An 18477-nucleotide genomic window follows, 5' to 3' on the forward strand; every position below is an offset into this window, starting at 1 on the left:
GCCAGCTTCCTGTGAATAATCACCTTCTTATTCAAGGGAGCTACATTGTCTAATGCAGAATGCAAAGAGGAAGTCAAACCGTTAACAAAGGGGTCTATTTGTGAATGGGAAGAAACAACTTTGCTGCCATCTGCAGGGCATTTCTGCAATACTGAGGATATTAAAAGGGGGACAGACTCTGAAGTTTAATACAGCATTATCCAATAAAGATCTACTATAATGGAACCCTCTTTTGGGGGCGGAGAACTCAATTAAATTAAACTCAAGGGTTATTAAAAAATGGTCAGATAGGACAGGGTTGTGAGGAAATACTGTTAATTCTTCACAATCAATGCGATATGGCAGCACAAGGTCTAAGGTATGAAGCCAAGAGTGCGTCGGTTTATGCACATTTTGAGAAAAAACAATTTAATCTAGTTTTAAAGGCTACACTAAGGTTGGCAAGGCAAATTTATTTGTATAGCACAATTCAGTACAGAGACAATGCAAAGTGCTTTACATGATTAAAATATAGAAAAATAGAACAGAATAAAAGCAAGTAGGAATAAAATGTAGAAACAAAATAGAACATTAAAAACAGTTGGACTAAAAAAGTTAAACTAATGATGTTTCAGTAAAACAGCCTGGACATCCTTTTCTCCACCACGGCAAGGCAAGGCAAATAAATTTTTATAGCACATTTCAGTACAAGGACAACGCAACATGCTTCACAAGATTAAAACATAGGGAAATAAAAACAGAATAAAAGCAAGTTGGGATAAAATTGTGACAAAATAAAACAAACATGGGAAAATTGAAACAAAAAGCAAATATTAATGATTTTTAAAAACAGTTGGACTACAAACTTGAACTAATGATGTTTCAGTTTAACTAGAACAGTCAAAAGCAATCCAAAATAAATGTGTTTTTAATCTTGATTTAAAAGAACTCAGGCTTTACGCACTTTTACAGTTTTCTGGACGTTTGTTCCAGATAAGTGGAGCATAGGAACTAAATGCTGATTCTCCATGTTTGGTTCTGGTTCTAGGTATGCAGAGTAGGCTGGAGCCAGAAGACCTTAGTGGTCTGGAGGGTTGATACACTGATAACAAGTCTGTGATGTATTCAGGTGCTAAGCCATTCAGGGATTTATAGACTAACAGAAGGATTTTAAAGTCTATTCTCTGAGATACAGGGAGCCAGTGTAAGGACTTTAGAAATGGGGTTATGTGCTCTACTTTCTTAGTCTTAGTGAGGATTTGGGCAGCAGCGTTCTGGATCAGCTGCAGCTGTCTGATCCACTTTTTAGGCAGATACAACCAGGTTTCGGGCCTGATCAATGGTTTCTAGCTGAAGCGACTGAAGCTGTGTGCTAACTTTTGATCTCTCCTCTATTGGTCCAAATATTATTACTTCTGTTTTGTTTTTATTCAATTGAATAGCAGTTTCAGGTAGGATTTGATGTTGCCCTTTCTGGCCACTGGCAGGCGTCTATGGTCCCTGGTGTCTCTAGTGCCACGTTTCTGACTATGGAGCTGCCAATAATCAGAGTCGGCTTCTCAGCGGGTGTGTCGCAGAGTGGGGAAAATTTGCTAGAAACGCAGACGGATTGGTGGTGACTTGGGGGCAGGAATCTAAAGCTATGCTTCCTATGAACCGTCACCCAGCCGGCCTGGTTACCCAGCTGCTCAGGTGCTGCTGCTGGAGGACTGCTATGTGAAATTAATCTCCAATTCTGACACCCTCGCCTCCAAAGCTACAAAAACACTACATTTATTACATGCACCATTATCACTAAAGGAATAACTAAACATCTGACACAGAGAGCAGAAGATAGGGGGAGACTTAGGCAGAGACGGAGAAGTTGATGGACTGACAGGGGAGAAAGCCATTGTGAGGCTAAAGCTAGGCTAGGCTAAAGCTAGGCTAGCGCCCTCTTACCACGGCAAGAAAAGAGTTCCCAAACGTGTAGTGCAGCAACAGAGAATGTTTTAAAAATGCTTATGTGTTAGAAACAGATAGATGTTACAGCAAAGAGATTAATGATAACAGCGAGCTGGTCTGAGGCAACAGACCTCACACTGTGACAACAGGAAGTGACACAATACGCCTTACCGCAAACAGGAAGTGAGGATTCACCATATGCATCCCTCTTTTCTGGAGGAGCCTGTATTCCACCAGACATTCATGCAAGCCGGATCTGATTGTGCTGAGATTCTGTGATAAAACTCTGTCTCTGTCACTTCTTTTTGTTGCACTCCCACTTTCTAGAGAAAATGAGAAGGCACAAACCATAACCTGCATCTTGAAAACGGACAGCATCCACAAAAACGGGGGGATTATGACCACGAGAGTTAACGTGGTAATAATCTTCATGCAATTAGACCAAAACGAGACATACCATAATTAACTTTGAATATTGTGGCATTCAATTCAGTTTTATTTATATAGCGTCAATTCATGATACATATCATCCCAAGGCCCTTTCCAAAGTCAAATTCACTCAGATTATTCAGATTGGTCAAAACATAAACAAACAAAACTGAATATTAACCATCACCCCAGAGCTACCATCAAATTCCTGGGACAAACCACCTGCTGCGCTCCCGGGCATCGGCTGTATCACATTCATATATCTGCACATTTACACATTTGCACATATGCTTTAGACTGCTGAACTGCTGAAGCCACAAATGGACTCTGTACCACATTCGTATATTACACATTTGCACATGCCATCAGACTGTTGAACTGCTGAAGTCACAAAATGGACACTGTATCACATTCGTATATCTGCACATTTACACATTTGCACATATGCCATCAGACTGTTGAACTGCTGAAGCCACAAATAGACTCTGTACCACATTCGTATATTGCACGGTTTTAATAATACTCACCTGTACACTGTAAATCGCACACTGTCTATTTCCCCTGCATTGTTTACATTTAAATTGTTTACATAAATCACTGCTGCACCTTATCCTGAAATTTACTGCAATTTACTGTGATTTTTCAAGCTGTATGCAAACGAAATTTCGTTCTGTACGCACTTTGTGCAAACAAAATGACAAATAAAGTTGTCTAAGTCTAAGTTTAAGTAATTTCGCCATGCTGAACTAAAGTGACCTTTGCAGCTCACTGCCAGACAGGAGACGTTCAAAAAAAGAAGAAAGAGAGCCCAAATGCCAGCCAAAAATTAATCAAGCCTAATTAAATTATAATTTTGACAACTGACAGCATAATGGTGACAGTTGTCACCACTATGCTAAGACCTACCATGGCCGCTCTTGAGGAAGAGGATGATGAGGATGGGGATGATGGCGGACACCTGGAACTTGGTGGCCGTCTTCACGCTGTAGCCGTTCACAAACATCTGTAAAACTGCAGAGAAAGGAAAGGTAATATCATGGAGAAGCTATTTTAGTGTCATTTCTTTTGCCTTTACCATCAACAGCATGAAAGGCCCCACATGTTTGGACCCCAAACTCAGCATCTAAATGCCAAGGGGCTTCAGGTTGTTCACAAAAGACCCTCCAAACCAGACTATATATTCACATATGTACATATATAAACATGTATATATATATATATACAGACTCACTTCTGGTCAGCGCATATAAGCGATAGGGTCGGTGCAGATGTAACCCAGAGGTAACTAGAGTTATTTTGAGTTACTTTGCGCTCTGGGTACCTTGCTCTTTGAGCATTATTACTGTAGTCTGCAACATTTAGCTTGAAAATTGCAGGCTTTGAGAAATGTGCAGGGACTCTAGAGCAACACGTTGCGTCTGTGTTCTTTTATTTATTTATTTATTTATTTAATTTTATTTTTTTGCATGCCAGCAATTTTTTTGTTCAGCTGTGATGTATTTCAGTCCCAGAAATGTATTATTAAATTCTAGTTTATGGTAAACTGGTATGGGGACTCTACCATACCAGTCTACAGGTTTTGGTTTCACAAACAACCACACCCACCGACTCAGCAGCATCCACAAATTGCATTACATCGGCGGCTGGTACTCACTGATGCAGAGCCAGACCACCAGTTTGGCCCCGTCCCCCGCTCCCTCTGCAGGCTGGGGGCTGCTGGGGGTCTTAGCGTCGCTTCCCGGCGTCCCGGCAGGACAGGAGCCGGTAGACAGCATCCTCTCGGTCACCTGCTTGTTTTCTTCCCGGCTGCCTCTGTCATCTCCTCCGTCTTCTTCTTCCTTGAAACGGTGTATCTCGCACATCCCTCTGAGGTGCGTAGTTTGTCCCCCTTTGTGCCCTTGAGCCACACTTCTTCCCCAGGACCCCGGACTGCGGGGCTCAACACTGAGGCGCGCCCTGATCTGCAGTCAGATTACTCTGCATTGATTATAGACGTTATGTACGTAAACACCTCATTACGTGCTTCAGCGCACTCTGTGTCGCCGCCATATTGGATGGGTCTCTCCTACTCAAGGCTGACATAGCACCCGTCTTGAATAAACGCAGAGGGAGCAATTTTGACCGGATTTTCTGCAGATTAAAGTTACATTAACCGGCTAATAATTATTGAAAGTAGATCATGCGGTTGCAGATCACCATTTTGGGCCGAGATTGGTTCTGAAGAAGAGTTTTCACTTGGTGAGAACAATGCAGAAACCCAACAGATGGTTCATAATTTCACGCTCATTGTTTTGTTATCTGTACTTCACAAACTGAATCACGTTGCCAAATTAGGTACCTTAGAGTTACAGAGTGTTAGCAGATATAGGAAGCCGGGCAAAAGTGTTGTTTTTCAAGGTTCTTAGGCTCCAGTTGCAAGCAGGATGCACAAAAATATGAAGAATTATTGTCGGTGTTTAAAGAAGGCTTGGGTTTGTAAATGTGAGAGTGAAATTAATTTAAATGAACAATCCAGCTTGTTTTTTTTTATTAAAATCTAAAATGCATTAATTTATACATTCATAAGTATGTACTACCACATGTTTCTTTGTTTAAGAGCATAAAACAAAGTATTTTTTAGCATGAAAGCACATATTTATTTACATATTTAATAATACGTCACACCATATATCTCTATCTTTGTAGGTGGGAATAATTCTGTAAAGTGTTGTAACTGAGTAGGAAGCCACTATGCAGCATATGCAGGGCGCATAGTAAGGGAACAGGTAGCTGAAGGTCAGCAAATTAGAACAGACAAGAGGATTAGATAAGCAGAAGGAGTTAAAATGGTAAACAGTAAGGAAGCAATTCCAAAAACAGAGTTTCAGATAATAGCCAATCTACCATTACATTGGAAAAATTGATTCTGTTTCCTGCTGACATGATCTATTATTCAGAATAAGTAAAGACTAATACAGTGAAAATAAAAATCATTGTTAAAGCAACTGCTATTTAAATGTCAAGGACTTATCCTGGGCAAAGACTCATGCTGATCTCAGACAAGAAGAAGATTCATCAGAAGGGGCTTCTCATAACATTACATAATGTTAATATTAGAATAGAACATCTGTAGTCTGATAGCAAAAGGTCAGGCGTTTAAAGGATTCATTGACACTTTAAAAATTAAACCGGACATGATATGCATTAAAAAACATGTCTCAAACCAACACTGGACTTTATTATTCATGGATACTCAATTTTACGTAAAGACAGGGTGGATGGCAGTGGAGGGGAATATGCTATATTTATTAAATATGAACTATATACAACTGCATTTATAAAGGATTTAGAAATTATGACTGTAGAAATATGAGTGATTAAGGGAAGTATTATAATAATAAATTATTATAACCCATGTAATGAATAAAAAAAACAACATAAAATCAATCTTAGATCACTGGAGAGGACAAACAGTTTGGTGTGCAGACTTTAATTCTCACTGCACTTTGTGGGGCAGTCAAGATGACAGTAACGGGGCGTTACTACAAGAAATCAATAGATCTGATAGCTGATTAGGCACTTGGGGGCGTTTAGTGCGGGGATAAGTAATCTGCATTTGATCTTACATTGATTTCCAGATCTCTTGCTGGTATTTGTAGCTGGAGAGATTTCAAAAGACACACCATAGGTAGTGATCACAGTCCTTTATTTATCAGGTTTAGACACACAGGGACCACTGATAGAAATAGAGGCGAATCAGAAATTTGACAAAGCAGACTGGAATCAGTTTAAGGTAATGAGTGAGGGTAATTTAACAACTCTAGATTTAAAAAAATTAAATAAATGAACTAAATTCTGTTATTAGTAAAAGTATAAATGATGCAGCAAAAAAAATCTATTTCTAAAGATAGTGGAAACAAAAAGAAGAAATTAGCACCATAGAGGACACTAGAGTGTACAGCAGCAATAAAGCAGCAGAATAAGGCTTTTAAAAATATCAGAAAAGATTATCTGTTTTCAGAAGCATATTTACTATAAAGGAAACAGGTGGAGTTAATATGGAACGCTAAATGGGATTATTGGAGAAAGTACTGTGAGTCATTGAGTAAAAATACACCATTAGACATACAGGGGTTGGACAATGAAACTGAAACACCTCTCATTTTAGTGTGGGAGGTTTCATGGCTAAATTGGACCAGCCTGGTGGCCAATCTTCATTAATTGCACATTGAACCAATAAGAGCAGAGTGTGAAGGTCCAATTAGCAGGGTAAGAGCACAGTTTTGCTCAAAATATTGCAATGCACACAACATTATGGGTGACATACCAGAGTTCAAAAGAGGACAAATTGTTGGTGCACGTCTTGCTGGCGCATCTGTGACCAAGACAGCAAGTCTTTGTGATGTATCAAGAGCCACGGTATCCAGGGTAACGTCAGCATACCACCAAGAAGGACGAACCACATCCAACAGGATTAACTGAGGACGCAGGAGAAAGCTGTCTGAAAGGGATGTTCGCGTGCTAACCCGGATTGTATCCAAAAAACATAAAACCACGGCTCGCCAAATCACGGCAGAATTAAATGTGCACCTCAACTCTCCTGTTTCCACCAAAACTGTCCGTCGGGAGCTCCACAGGGTCAATATACACGGCCGGTCTGCTATAGCCAAACCTTTGGCCACTCGTGCCAATGCCAAACGTTGGTTTCAATGGTGCAAGGAGCGCAAATCTTGGGCTGTGGACAATGTGAAACATGTATTGTTCTCTGATGAGTCCACCTTTACTGTTTTCCCCACATCCGGGAGAGTTACGGTGTGGAGAAGCCCCAAAGAAGCGTACCACCCAGACTGTTGCATGCCCAGAGTGAAGCATGGGGGTGGATCAGTGATGGTTTGGGCTGCCATATCATGGCATTCCCTTGGCCCCATACTTGTGCTAGATGGGCGCGTCACTGCCAAGGACTACCGAACCATTCTGGAGGACCATGTGCATCCAATGGTTCAAACATTGTATCCTGAAGGAGGTGCCGTGTATCAGGATGACAATGCACCAATACACACAGCAAGACTGGTGAAAGATTGGTTTGATGAACATGAAAGTGAAGTTGAACATCTCCCATGGCCTGCACAGTCACCAGATCTAAATATTATTGAGCCACTTTGGGGTGTTTTGGAGGAGCGAGTTAGGAAACATTTTCCTCCACCAGCATCATGTTGTGACCTGGCCACTGTCCTGCAAGAAGAATGGCTTAAAATCCCTCTGACCACTGTGTAGGACTAGTATATGTCATTCTCAAGACAATAATAAAAATATTATAACACATAACAAAAGTAGATCTGATTTGTTAGCAAAAACATTTGCAAAGATACACAGTACATAGAATCTTAATATTAAAGAAAAAGAGGACGTGTAATAACATTACAGTGAAATATTGGTATACTTTAGAATAAAGAGGATGAGGTTGCAATTAATATGAAATTAAATAAGGCTTTAAAGAAATCTTGGAAAATAACTTCAGACAATGATTGAATCAGTTATTGCTTGCTGAACAATCTTAGTGATGTAAGAAAAATATAGTTAGTATTATATAACAAGGTATGTGAGGAAGGAAAATTACCAAACAAATGGAAGGAAGCCATTATTGTCCCAATATGTAAACCTGAAAAAGATCCTAATTTAGCAGGAAGTTGTAGACCAATAGCTCTCACATCTTATTTGGGTAAAATCATGGAAAAAATTATTGACAGACCAGAATATTTATTAGAATCTAAGAAGATTAAATGTTATCAGCTCAGATTTTGAAATGGTAAAAGTACTTAGATCCAGCTTTGTGTTTAGAACATAAGATAAGAAATGTTCAAGTTAACAAAGAAAGTGTAATAGCAATATTTCTAGATGTGGAAAAGGCATACGAAATGTTATGAAAAGAAGGATTATTGATTAAAACAAAACAGATGGGTATGGAAGGTGAAATCTATGGGTGGGTAAGAAATTTCCTAATTGAAAGAAGTATTAGTGTTAGAAAATGCAGAGAATTCAGTTCATGTTATCAAGCAGAAAATGGTATACCTCAAGGCAGTATAATTAGTTATTTTTATACAGTTATCAATGACATTTATACTGATACATTTATGGGAGTCTCATTGTTTGCTGATGATGGGGTTATTTAGAAGAGGGGAAGAAATGCATTAACAAAAGAAAAATTACAAGAAGCATTACACAATGTAGAATCCTGGGCATTAGAATGGGGACTTAGATTTTCAGCACCAAAACAAAAGTGTCATGATTTAGTTTGGTTTGTTCTGGACTTGAAGTTTCAGCCCGTCACCAGACCAGCTCCACCTGCTGCCACTAATCAGTGCTTATTCTGCTCTCCTGTTCTCCAGCCTTCATATACCTGCCTCACTCACCACCAGATCGTCGCGTCACCTCAGTCGTACTCTGCCACTGTGGTGTTTTCCGGTTGTGTGGTTCCACCTGCAACTCCTGGGGTCCGTTCTTCGTATGTTGCTTAAAACATCCGAGATCAAATGACACATCCAAGATGATTTCATCCGGCTAATCATGATCCGGCTAATTGGGTTCTTCAAACACACCTGTTGTTTATGATTAGTATGGCTGGATTGAGTTATCTGAGACAACTGCGCGTTCATGCGTTTGTTTAAAAGGGGAAATGTATCGATAGTAGAAACAATGATCAGCAATGCTGCTATTGGCTGTTCAGCAAAGAACGCCCACAGTTTTTCTCTCAAGCAGAACAAGAGCTTTTATTGGAAGGTTATGCCGAATTTGAGTCAATTAATTAAAACGACAGGGAACACCTCAAAGTCTGCTACAGCCAGGAGAGAGGGCTGGCAAAAAGCAGCAGACAAATTAATGCGTAAATACTGTCCATGGTAGATGTTTCTATCACTTTCTACGGTATGAATTTTTGCATTTTAATAATCTCATATTTACTTTGTTATTTTATATCAGAGCCTCCACGGGACCCACTAGAACATGGGGACAAGTAAAAGTGAAATACAAGAATATTCTACAAAATTGTAGCCTTTAATTATTACACTTTATTTTAAAAAGGCACTTGTTATGTCAAGATATCCAAATTCCAGTGTCATTCCTTAGAGACGGGAAGTAAAGGACACGTGCAAACTGGGAATTTTAACAAAAAAAATCTTTATCCATAAAAAATGAAAATCTTCTTTTTCCAAGTCATCTGCAGTTTACACGGTAAAACTGTATTGCTCCGTGGCTAGATAATCCATCCATAGTTTTTTCTAATACAATATACGGCTCGACAGGAAGCAAGCCTTTCAAAGTAAACTAAACTTCACAATAAAATGGCCCGAACAAATCTTCTTACTGAATAAGATAAAAATAAAAAGCAAACATCAAACAAATAACTTAAATATTTTAGATTTATGGCTCCAACATCACTTTTTCCTCTTTAAAAGCCACTGTTAAATGATGCGTTTGTCTGTTTATAACATCCACCAAGAAAAATCTCTCTACAATTACACTGTCGCGCTGCTCTAAAGGATCCTGTCTATTGCGCAATACGCGATTAATTCGAAAAACTGCAAATTATTCTTGCACCTTCCACATCAGGCTGCAGTTGTAAAAATGGACATGGCTACGACAGACTTCCCTATCTCCTCCGCTTATACAGCTGCGATCTAATCCTGTTTACATGAAATAAGCCTGCTCTCGAGCAGGTTTAAGCTGGCGCACATGTTGCTATGACAACAAGTGCAGGATGAGTTTCGAAGAACCAAACGATCCAAGATCATGCCAAATCGTCAACAATGAAATCCTGCTAACTGAGTTAGCGACGTACGAAGAACGGGCCCCTGGTCTGCTTCTGCATTCAGCATTTACTATAAAGCCATTTTTAACATAACTCTGTGTTCGGCTGAATTTCAGATTGACACCTACAATCATTACAGTACGATCTGGCAGTAAGTGTGTAGGTGAAAATCACCCCACTGTTACTGCCTACTGCACACTATTATCTCCACAATATCTAAATGCACATTTCTGTAAATAAAGCCTCAAATAATTAAACAAAAGCACCTTATTACATCATTATCTGTTTTCTGTGCCTCATGAAGGACAACTACTTCATACAAACATTTATTTCTCATTTTTCATGCCAAACACAAACTTCAACGTTGTAACAAGTGGTCTCTTCTGCCCCCTGGTGGGGATACAGCGAATTCAGCTGCCACATGTCAACCAAAAACGCTCACACTTTTAAATCACAGCTCAGATAGTCTTCAGTTTCACAGTTATATTAAACCTTTATCCGTCCTCCAATGCAAGTGTATCTTTCTCTTTAGTATGTTGGTCTTTAGGGAGAAAAAGATGCAGTTTAAGATATAAAGTAAACCTCTGGGCATATGTTGCATCTACTGCAGGAATTCAAGTCTCTCAGATCATCTGGCACCATTAAAAGTTTAAATTCTCCAGAATAAAAAAAAATTCCCCAATATCCAGCAGCAACACATTAGGATATAGAACCTTAAACTTGATGTTGTCCTGATTTCTAAATAATATCCCAAATAAAAGTTGAGAAACACTGAGCTCAGGGTGTTTCTAATATGAAAATATGCTTTAAGACTCAAACACACAAATATGTACAACAATATAAAGACAAAAACATTACAGCAATAAAACCACAGAACAAGTTTATATTTACATGATTAACTTGCTTTGTGCAAAGGTTTCTGATAAAAGTTTGTTGCTGCTGATCCACTGATTGACAAACAGTTTATCCAACTCATAATGAGAAAGATTTGATGAGATAAACCTTATAATTTACTGTTGTTGTGTTTTAAAAAAGCTAAAAGAAACATTTCTGCAGAGACACGATTAGAGTCAGGCATCTTTGGTCATTTAGTATTTCCGTTCATGCAGTCATGTTCATCTCTCCTGACAGCAGATGTTTCACTGCTTCCTCAACTTGCTGCTGAGATGGAGACAAATGTCCCTCTGCAGAAGATCGTTGCTGTCAGTTCTGCACAAATATCTGAAACATCAGCTCATCTAATAAATACTAGATAGCTGCAGGTTAAACAGCTCTGAGGTCCGTCACGTCTTCCCAGAGAGGACCGGTCCACAGCAGTTCCTCACACGGATGAAGACTGTTTCAGCTTTGGTCCTAGACTGCAGAACCTTCTTCAGATGTTTCTGGACCACTTGGCTCTACTGATCAATTCTCTATGAAAAGATACAAGAATTATCAATACAGACACACGAGTGAAACACTGTTTGACAGAGGAGACTCGTGAACACCATTTAATGAGAAATTATTTAAGACTTTGTTTGTTTTAAGAAAGAAGTACAGTTATTGTAGCAACAACTGTAATTAATGACATTATACATGGATTGGACTGTAAACATTATTGTGTTGCCCTTTTTAGCGAACTTTTTTTTTCTTTCCCCTCAACCATCCCAATGTATTATTTTCCATATTCTGTGAAAAGGCAGCACCTTGAAAAGGACAGCAAGGCCTCAGTGAACCTGTCTGCCCATGTTTGTCTTTCTCTTGATGGGTTGTACTGAAATGTAATTTCCCAAATGGGGGACAATAAGTTAATTTAATTCAGTTGAAGCCCTTTGATACAGTTATTTATGGCATTTTGCACCAAAACTGCATGATATCAGCCTGACTGAGCGTGTTCCCCGCTGGATTAGTGATTATCTGTCAAACCAAATGCTGCGTGGTAAAAGTCAATGGATCCTCTTCTGGCCCTCTGGATGCTAATGGTGGCGTAACTCAAGGGTCAGTTCTAGGACCCACACTGTTCACTATTTATAAAAATATCGGTCAAGATCCAATTGCATCCATCCACCTATATGCTGATGACATAATAGTTTTTTTGTTGTGCTCGCACTGTTCTTCAACAACAAGAAATGTGATCAGATATGATTTAAGAAAACATAAAATTTGTTTTTTTCTATAGAAAGAGGATGTGTTTTTCTTACAATGCAAGGAAACATCTTGTTGCTGTCATGTTCCTGCTTCTTTTAGACAATGGAGACATTTTATATATGAAGGCCTCACTGAGCTCCAGGGTTTATAACTGGATGTATCACTTTGTTAAATGGCCATGTCTTTCCATCTCTATTCTGTACAAATAAAGGTCTAAAATTAATAAATGAAAATGGTTTAGCTCACCAATTTCATCATGGGTCTCTTGGTCATCAGCTTAGAAATCCTCAAGGGATTCCTTACTACCTCGTACACTGGTCAGATCTGTCAAATTATAAAAATATAGAAATTATGAGAAGAGTTTTTCTTCCAACACAGAAGTCCAAGTTCTGGCAGACCTTTCCACTGGTGACTTCCTCGCCATCTACAGTAGAAATACAGTTGATGAAACAAGTTTATACTGTTGCAGTCAAAAGTTTACATCTACTCATTACTGTCACAGTTTTTCCAGAGTGGAGTCAATATAAAACATAGGACTTCAGTTAATTTAAAAAATAATAATCAGTTTTGACTTATTGTGGATTTTCCAGCAAATAAATCTGTTGATTAAATCCAGTTTCAAAGCCTTGCTAACAAAGGCGACTGAAATCTGGAGCTGCCCACATGGAGAAGATAAACACCTTCTGAAGGAAAGTGTGATGGTCAGCTGATACAAAGATTGCAGTTTTTGTAAGACTTCCCGATTTTTGTCTGCACCATCAACACCAAGTCAAATTCCTTGTAAGTGCAAACCTACTTGGCGATTAAACTTGATTCTGATTCTGAATATTCAGACGTTCTGCAGAGCGTTGTGTCGAAATTCAGACAATCAACTTTTACTGACGCTGAGTTTTATTTTTGTCCACAGTGGGAATTTTATACATGTATATACAAAGGGAATCATTTAGCTTGTTTAAATCTCATTTGTCTGACAAATTCCGGTTTGTCTGACAAACCGGAATTTATTATTTATTAGGAATTTAGAATTTATTATTATTTATTATGTAAATAATAAATATTCAAACTTCAGAGCTACTTGTGGAGTACCACAGGGCTCAGTGCCTGGACTAGTTCTCTTTACTATATATGTGCCACTGATTGGTTAAATTATCAGACAGCATGGGATTAATATGCTGATGACACTCAGCTATATTTATCCCTAAATCCTGATGAATCAAATCAATTACTTCAACTAAAGGCATGTCTTGATGACATCAAAACCTGGATGACTTTTTCTGCTTTTAAATTCTGACAAGACAGAAGTTGGAATCTTTGGACTCTGAAAAATAGAAAAATAACTTCTTAATCAATCACTTAACCTAGATGGCATAAAACTGGGCTCAAATAATTAGGGAGGAACTCTGGATCAACCAAAACATGTAATTTAAATCCCATATTAAACAGGTTTCATGGGTTTCCTTTTTTCACCAGGAAAGACATCAATTTCTTACATCAAGGCTCCTAAACCCATCCCTTGAGTTTAGGAGTTCAAGGGATGCCATCTGTGTCTGTAGACCTTGCAACATTCCTTGACTGACTTCCTGTGTGTGACTCAGATTGCTCTGTGGATTCCTACCTGTTTGCCTCGCCCCTGTCTGACTCTCTCGTTTGACTTTCTGATTCTGGACATTAACCCTTTGCAAGTATTCTGACCGAGCCTCTGACTAGCCCCTTGTTACCTCTGCCTGTGCATCCATGTTTGTGGATCTAGACCTTGGACTGTTTCTGGACAAAGACCCTCGGGTACCTCCGCCTGCTTTTGCTCTTTGGAGTATGACCCTTGACTATTTCATGGATAACCCTCAAGCTGCTATCACTGGCTCATTGCTTCTCCTGCCAAGCTCCATCCAGTAAGCTGCTCAGACCCAAAACTTGGATTCAGTGCCTCCCGGATTCAAGAAAGGTCAGTGGCTGTCTGTCAGTGTACACAATTATCCACTAAGTGTCCTGTAGCCACTGACCTTTTCCTTTCCCTTCAAGTGGTTCCTGATTACGAGCCAGACAGTTTCCAGCCCACCTACACCAGTTGCTTTGATAAAACTCTTAAACTACTGTACTTCTTGTGTCTTGGCTGAACTATTGGGTCCAAACCTTGATTCAATACAATTGAAAGTCAGATGCTGAGTCAAAGCAGCAACCACTGGCAAAGCTTTTTAGAGCTGGATGATTCACCACAAAAACATAAAAGGCAAAACATGCACTATAGTTTGAAGATTTTCATAACTTTTAATGCTAATCTTTGCATTAGCATTAAATCTAACTCACCTTGTTTTTTTGTTGAACAGGACTGAGAGAAACATCTTTTTGAGTCTCTGCTTTCTTCTTACATGCACATAAAATTAGTTGTGCTTTGAACTGTGTTTAGTCTGGGAGGTAAAGCTTAAAGGAGGTTTTTAGCTGAGATTCTCCACCTCATTTTGGTGATTCTCAGCGTTAGCATAAACCATCTGTTCTGCTCACATCTCATGCAGCCTTTGGACAACTCTATTTATGTTGAACTAGATAAATTGACTTTTCCCCACATGGGTACAGACTTACTGCCTAAATAAGTCACAAAGAGAAACAAACATCTGAAAAGACTTTATTCACTAGTTCCTTTAGCAGACTGTTGGATTTCCTTAGTGTTGGTGTCCTGGTCTGATTTTCCTAGCTTCTCACTAGACAGCTGCTTTGCTGACTTCTCATGCTGGTCTATTAAAACAATCACTGTGTTGCAGCTTTTTACTTTACTCTGAGTTTCCTGGGATTTTCTTTACTAAGCAGCAGAAAATGTAAACTTACCTTCTGTACCCTCGTTGTCTCTGGGCGAAGCTTCACCTTCTGTCAAAAAGACACAAGCTATGAGCGGCACACACTACAACCATGTGATTTATAGCAATGATAATAAAACATTTCTACACTTTTGAACAAACCACTGCATGTCTTTCCCCTCTCTTCCTGTCCATCTACAGGTGAATAAAGGCCACTGGAGCCAATAACATTTAGCCTCTTAATTTCACCTTCATTCACACAGTAATATATGAATATTTTAAACAAAACCATGATGAGTCTGAACTAAATATTCATGGTAATTAATCTCCATACTACTGGGAACAAAGAGCCTAAATACACAACGTGAAGTCGTCTGTTCTGTGTCGCTGCAGAACGTCTCATCTCTTGAGTTTAGGAGCCTTTTTTAATGCCTGAACCACCAGAAACACGTTTCACGTCTCTAAACATGAACGCCTGCAGAACTATTGATGGGCTGCTTTAAAGGATCACAACGTCCGTCTGATCAGATTAAAATATTAAGAAAGGAGGAAAGATATTTGCACATTTGTGTGAAATATTGTTAGAAAGTCTTACTCACCAGGTGGACCACCGGTTAGGGTCTCACTAGTATCGTAAAAGTGTTCGCGTTCTTCACTGGACTCTGAAATGTTCGTCTCTGTTTGTTTGGAAAAAAATATATATTATGTCAGTGAAAGCTGGATCTTTCCAGCATCAACACAGTGATTAATCCTGTATTAAAAGCTAAATTTGTGTTTACAGATTTTATTACAGAAACAGAAACAAATGTCCTGATCAGGTTCAGCCGACACCTCAGCAGAAACTATAGACGGGTCACAGTCTGGGTCCTTTGGTGTCTCTGATGCTAAAATGATCAGAAAACTTCATTTATTTCACTTTTTCTCACAGCTGATGAAGCCTGTCAGCGTAAAGTTCCTGTGAGATTAGACATAAACCAGCATAAACGCATCCAGAGATTATATATTTAATGAATTCATGGCCTCAGGATCAGAACAACAGCCTGACTTAACCTCCCTCCCAACAATGGAGGACATCTTCACAACTATCAGGACTGGATTCATCGTTTTGGTCTCAATAGAAAGCTAAGGCCTGTGAGATTACACCAGAGGAGTCAGAAAGAGGATTTGTGTTTACCATGTAACAGTAAATTCACCTGCTGCACAGCATCATTTTTATGTCTTTGATCTCTGCTTTAAGAGTTAAAATCACCTTTGAATCATAGGATTCAACCCAATTAATCCGGGAAGTAGTACAATAATATCTGATGAGTAATTGCCCATTTAGATGCTAAAAGGTCCTTAAGATTTCCTTAGATTTGGGGCACTGGTGTTGTTCTACGGGTTTCTCACTGGATGGTATTGATGCTAGCTTCTGCTCCCTGTCCTTCAACTTCACTTTACTCTGAATTTGCTGGGATTTTCTTCACCAAGCAGCAGAAAATGTAAACTTACCATATTTTTCTCTGGGAGAAAAATCACCTTGTCAATGAGACACAAGCTATGAGCGGCACACACTACAACCGTGTGATTTATAGCAATAATAATAAAACATTTCAAAACATTTGAACAAACCACTGCATGTCTTTCCCCTCTCTTCCTGTCCATCTACAGGTGAATAAAGGCCACTTGAGCCAATAACATTTAGCCTCTTAATTTCACCTTTATTCACAGGTAATCTGACTGAGACACAGAGTCAACCATGATGTAACACAGAGGATGTTCTGTCTGAGTGAGACGGTAAAATACATGAGGGTCGTGACAGTATTAATAATCTTTACTACTAAAAATATATGCATATTTTACACAATACCATGTAGACTCTGAACTAAATCTTCATGGTAATTAATCTCCATGCTGCTGGGAACAAAGAGCCTAAATACACAACGTGAAGTCGTCTGTTCTGTGTCGCTGCAGAACGTCTCATCTCTTGAGTTTAGGAGCCTTTTTTAACGCCTGAACCACCAGAAACACGTTCCACGTCTCTAAACATGAACGCCTGCAGAACTATTGATGGGCTGCTTTAAAGGATCACAACGTCCGTCTGATCAGATTAAAATATTAAGAAAGGAGGAAAGATTTTTGTACATTTGTGTGAAATATTGTTAGAAAGTCGTACTCACCAGTTGGAACGATGGTTACTGTGGCACTAGTAAGGTAGAACTGTTTGGGTTCTTTAGCGGACACTGAAGTGCTCATCTCTGTCCGTTTGGAAAAAGATTATTGTGTGAGTGAAAGCTGGAGCTTTAAATCTTTTCAGCATCAACACAGTGATTAATCCTGCATTAAAAGCTAAGTTTGTGTTTACAGATTTTATTATAGAAACAGAAACAAATGTCCTGATCAGGTTTAGCCGACACCTCAGCAGAAACTATAGACGGGTCACAGTCTGGCTCCTTTGGTTTCTCTGATGCTAAAATGATCAGAAAACTTCATTTATTTCACTTTTTCTCACAGCTGATGAAGCCTGTCAGAGTAAAGTTCCTGTGAGATTAGACATAAACCAGCGTAACGCATCCAGAGATTATATATTTAATGAATTCATGGCCTCAGGATCAGAACAACAGCCTGACTTAACCTCCCTCCCATCAATGGAGGACATCTTCACAACTATCAGGGCTGGATCCATCGTTTTGGTCTCAATAGAAAGCTAAGGCCTGTGAGATTACACCAGAGGAGTCACAAAGAGGATTTATGTTTACCATGTCACAGTAAATTCACCTGCTGCACAGCATCATTTTAATGTCTTTTATCTCCGCTTTAAGAGTTAAAATTACATTTGAATAATAGGATTTAATCTAATTAATCCAGAAAGTAGTACAATAATAACTGATGAGTAATAACCCATTTAGATCCTAAAAAGTTCTTTAGATTTTCTTATATTGGGGGCACTGGTGTTGTTCTACGAGTTTCTCACTGGATAGTATTGATGCTAGTATTCTACTATCTATTGGATAGTATTCTGCTCCCTGTCCTTCAACTTCACTTTACTCTGACAGGGGTGACAGAAGACATCCCTGTCTTGTTTCCCCGAAACAGAGGGAATGGGTCAGATATTATGTTATTCGTTCTTGCCATATCTTGGGGATTCGCCTATATTAACTCAATCCACAAACGAAATTTAGGACCAAATCCGAATCGCTCAAGGATGTTAAACAAATTAAGATACTCTATTTTATCAAAGGCTTTGTGGGCATCTAGGGATATTACAATCTCTTGATCAATGTTATCAGCAGCAGTGTATATCACATCAAAAAGGCGACGGGGATTACTGGAAAGTTGTTAACCAGCAACAAATCCTGTTTGGTCAGGATGTATTATATTACTTATAACAGGCTCAATCCGTGCTGTTTGTACTTTGGTCAATATCCTATAATCATATCCGAGTAG

The 18477-nt window shown here is 39.0% G+C and overlaps 1 protein-coding gene and 1 long non-coding RNA gene across 2 annotated transcripts in view; both read right to left on the bottom strand.

Moving 5' to 3' along the window:
• The window catches only part of LOC105923251, a 152977-nt gene that overhangs the window by 15642 nt on the left and 118858 nt on the right, over positions 1–18477 (bottom strand). The window lies entirely within an intron of this gene.
• On the bottom strand, positions 10449–13317 carry LOC118557690. The gene is made up of 2 exons (XR_004927938.1): positions 12509–13317; positions 10449–11547 (listed from the first exon to the last, which is right to left on the bottom strand). It is a non-coding gene; the product is annotated as an uncharacterized LOC118557690 (long non-coding RNA).

This window comes from Fundulus heteroclitus, chromosome 24 (assembly GCF_011125445.2).
Source record: "Fundulus heteroclitus isolate FHET01 chromosome 24, MU-UCD_Fhet_4.1, whole genome shotgun sequence".
NCBI lineage: Eukaryota > Metazoa > Chordata > Actinopteri > Cyprinodontiformes > Fundulidae > Fundulus > Fundulus heteroclitus.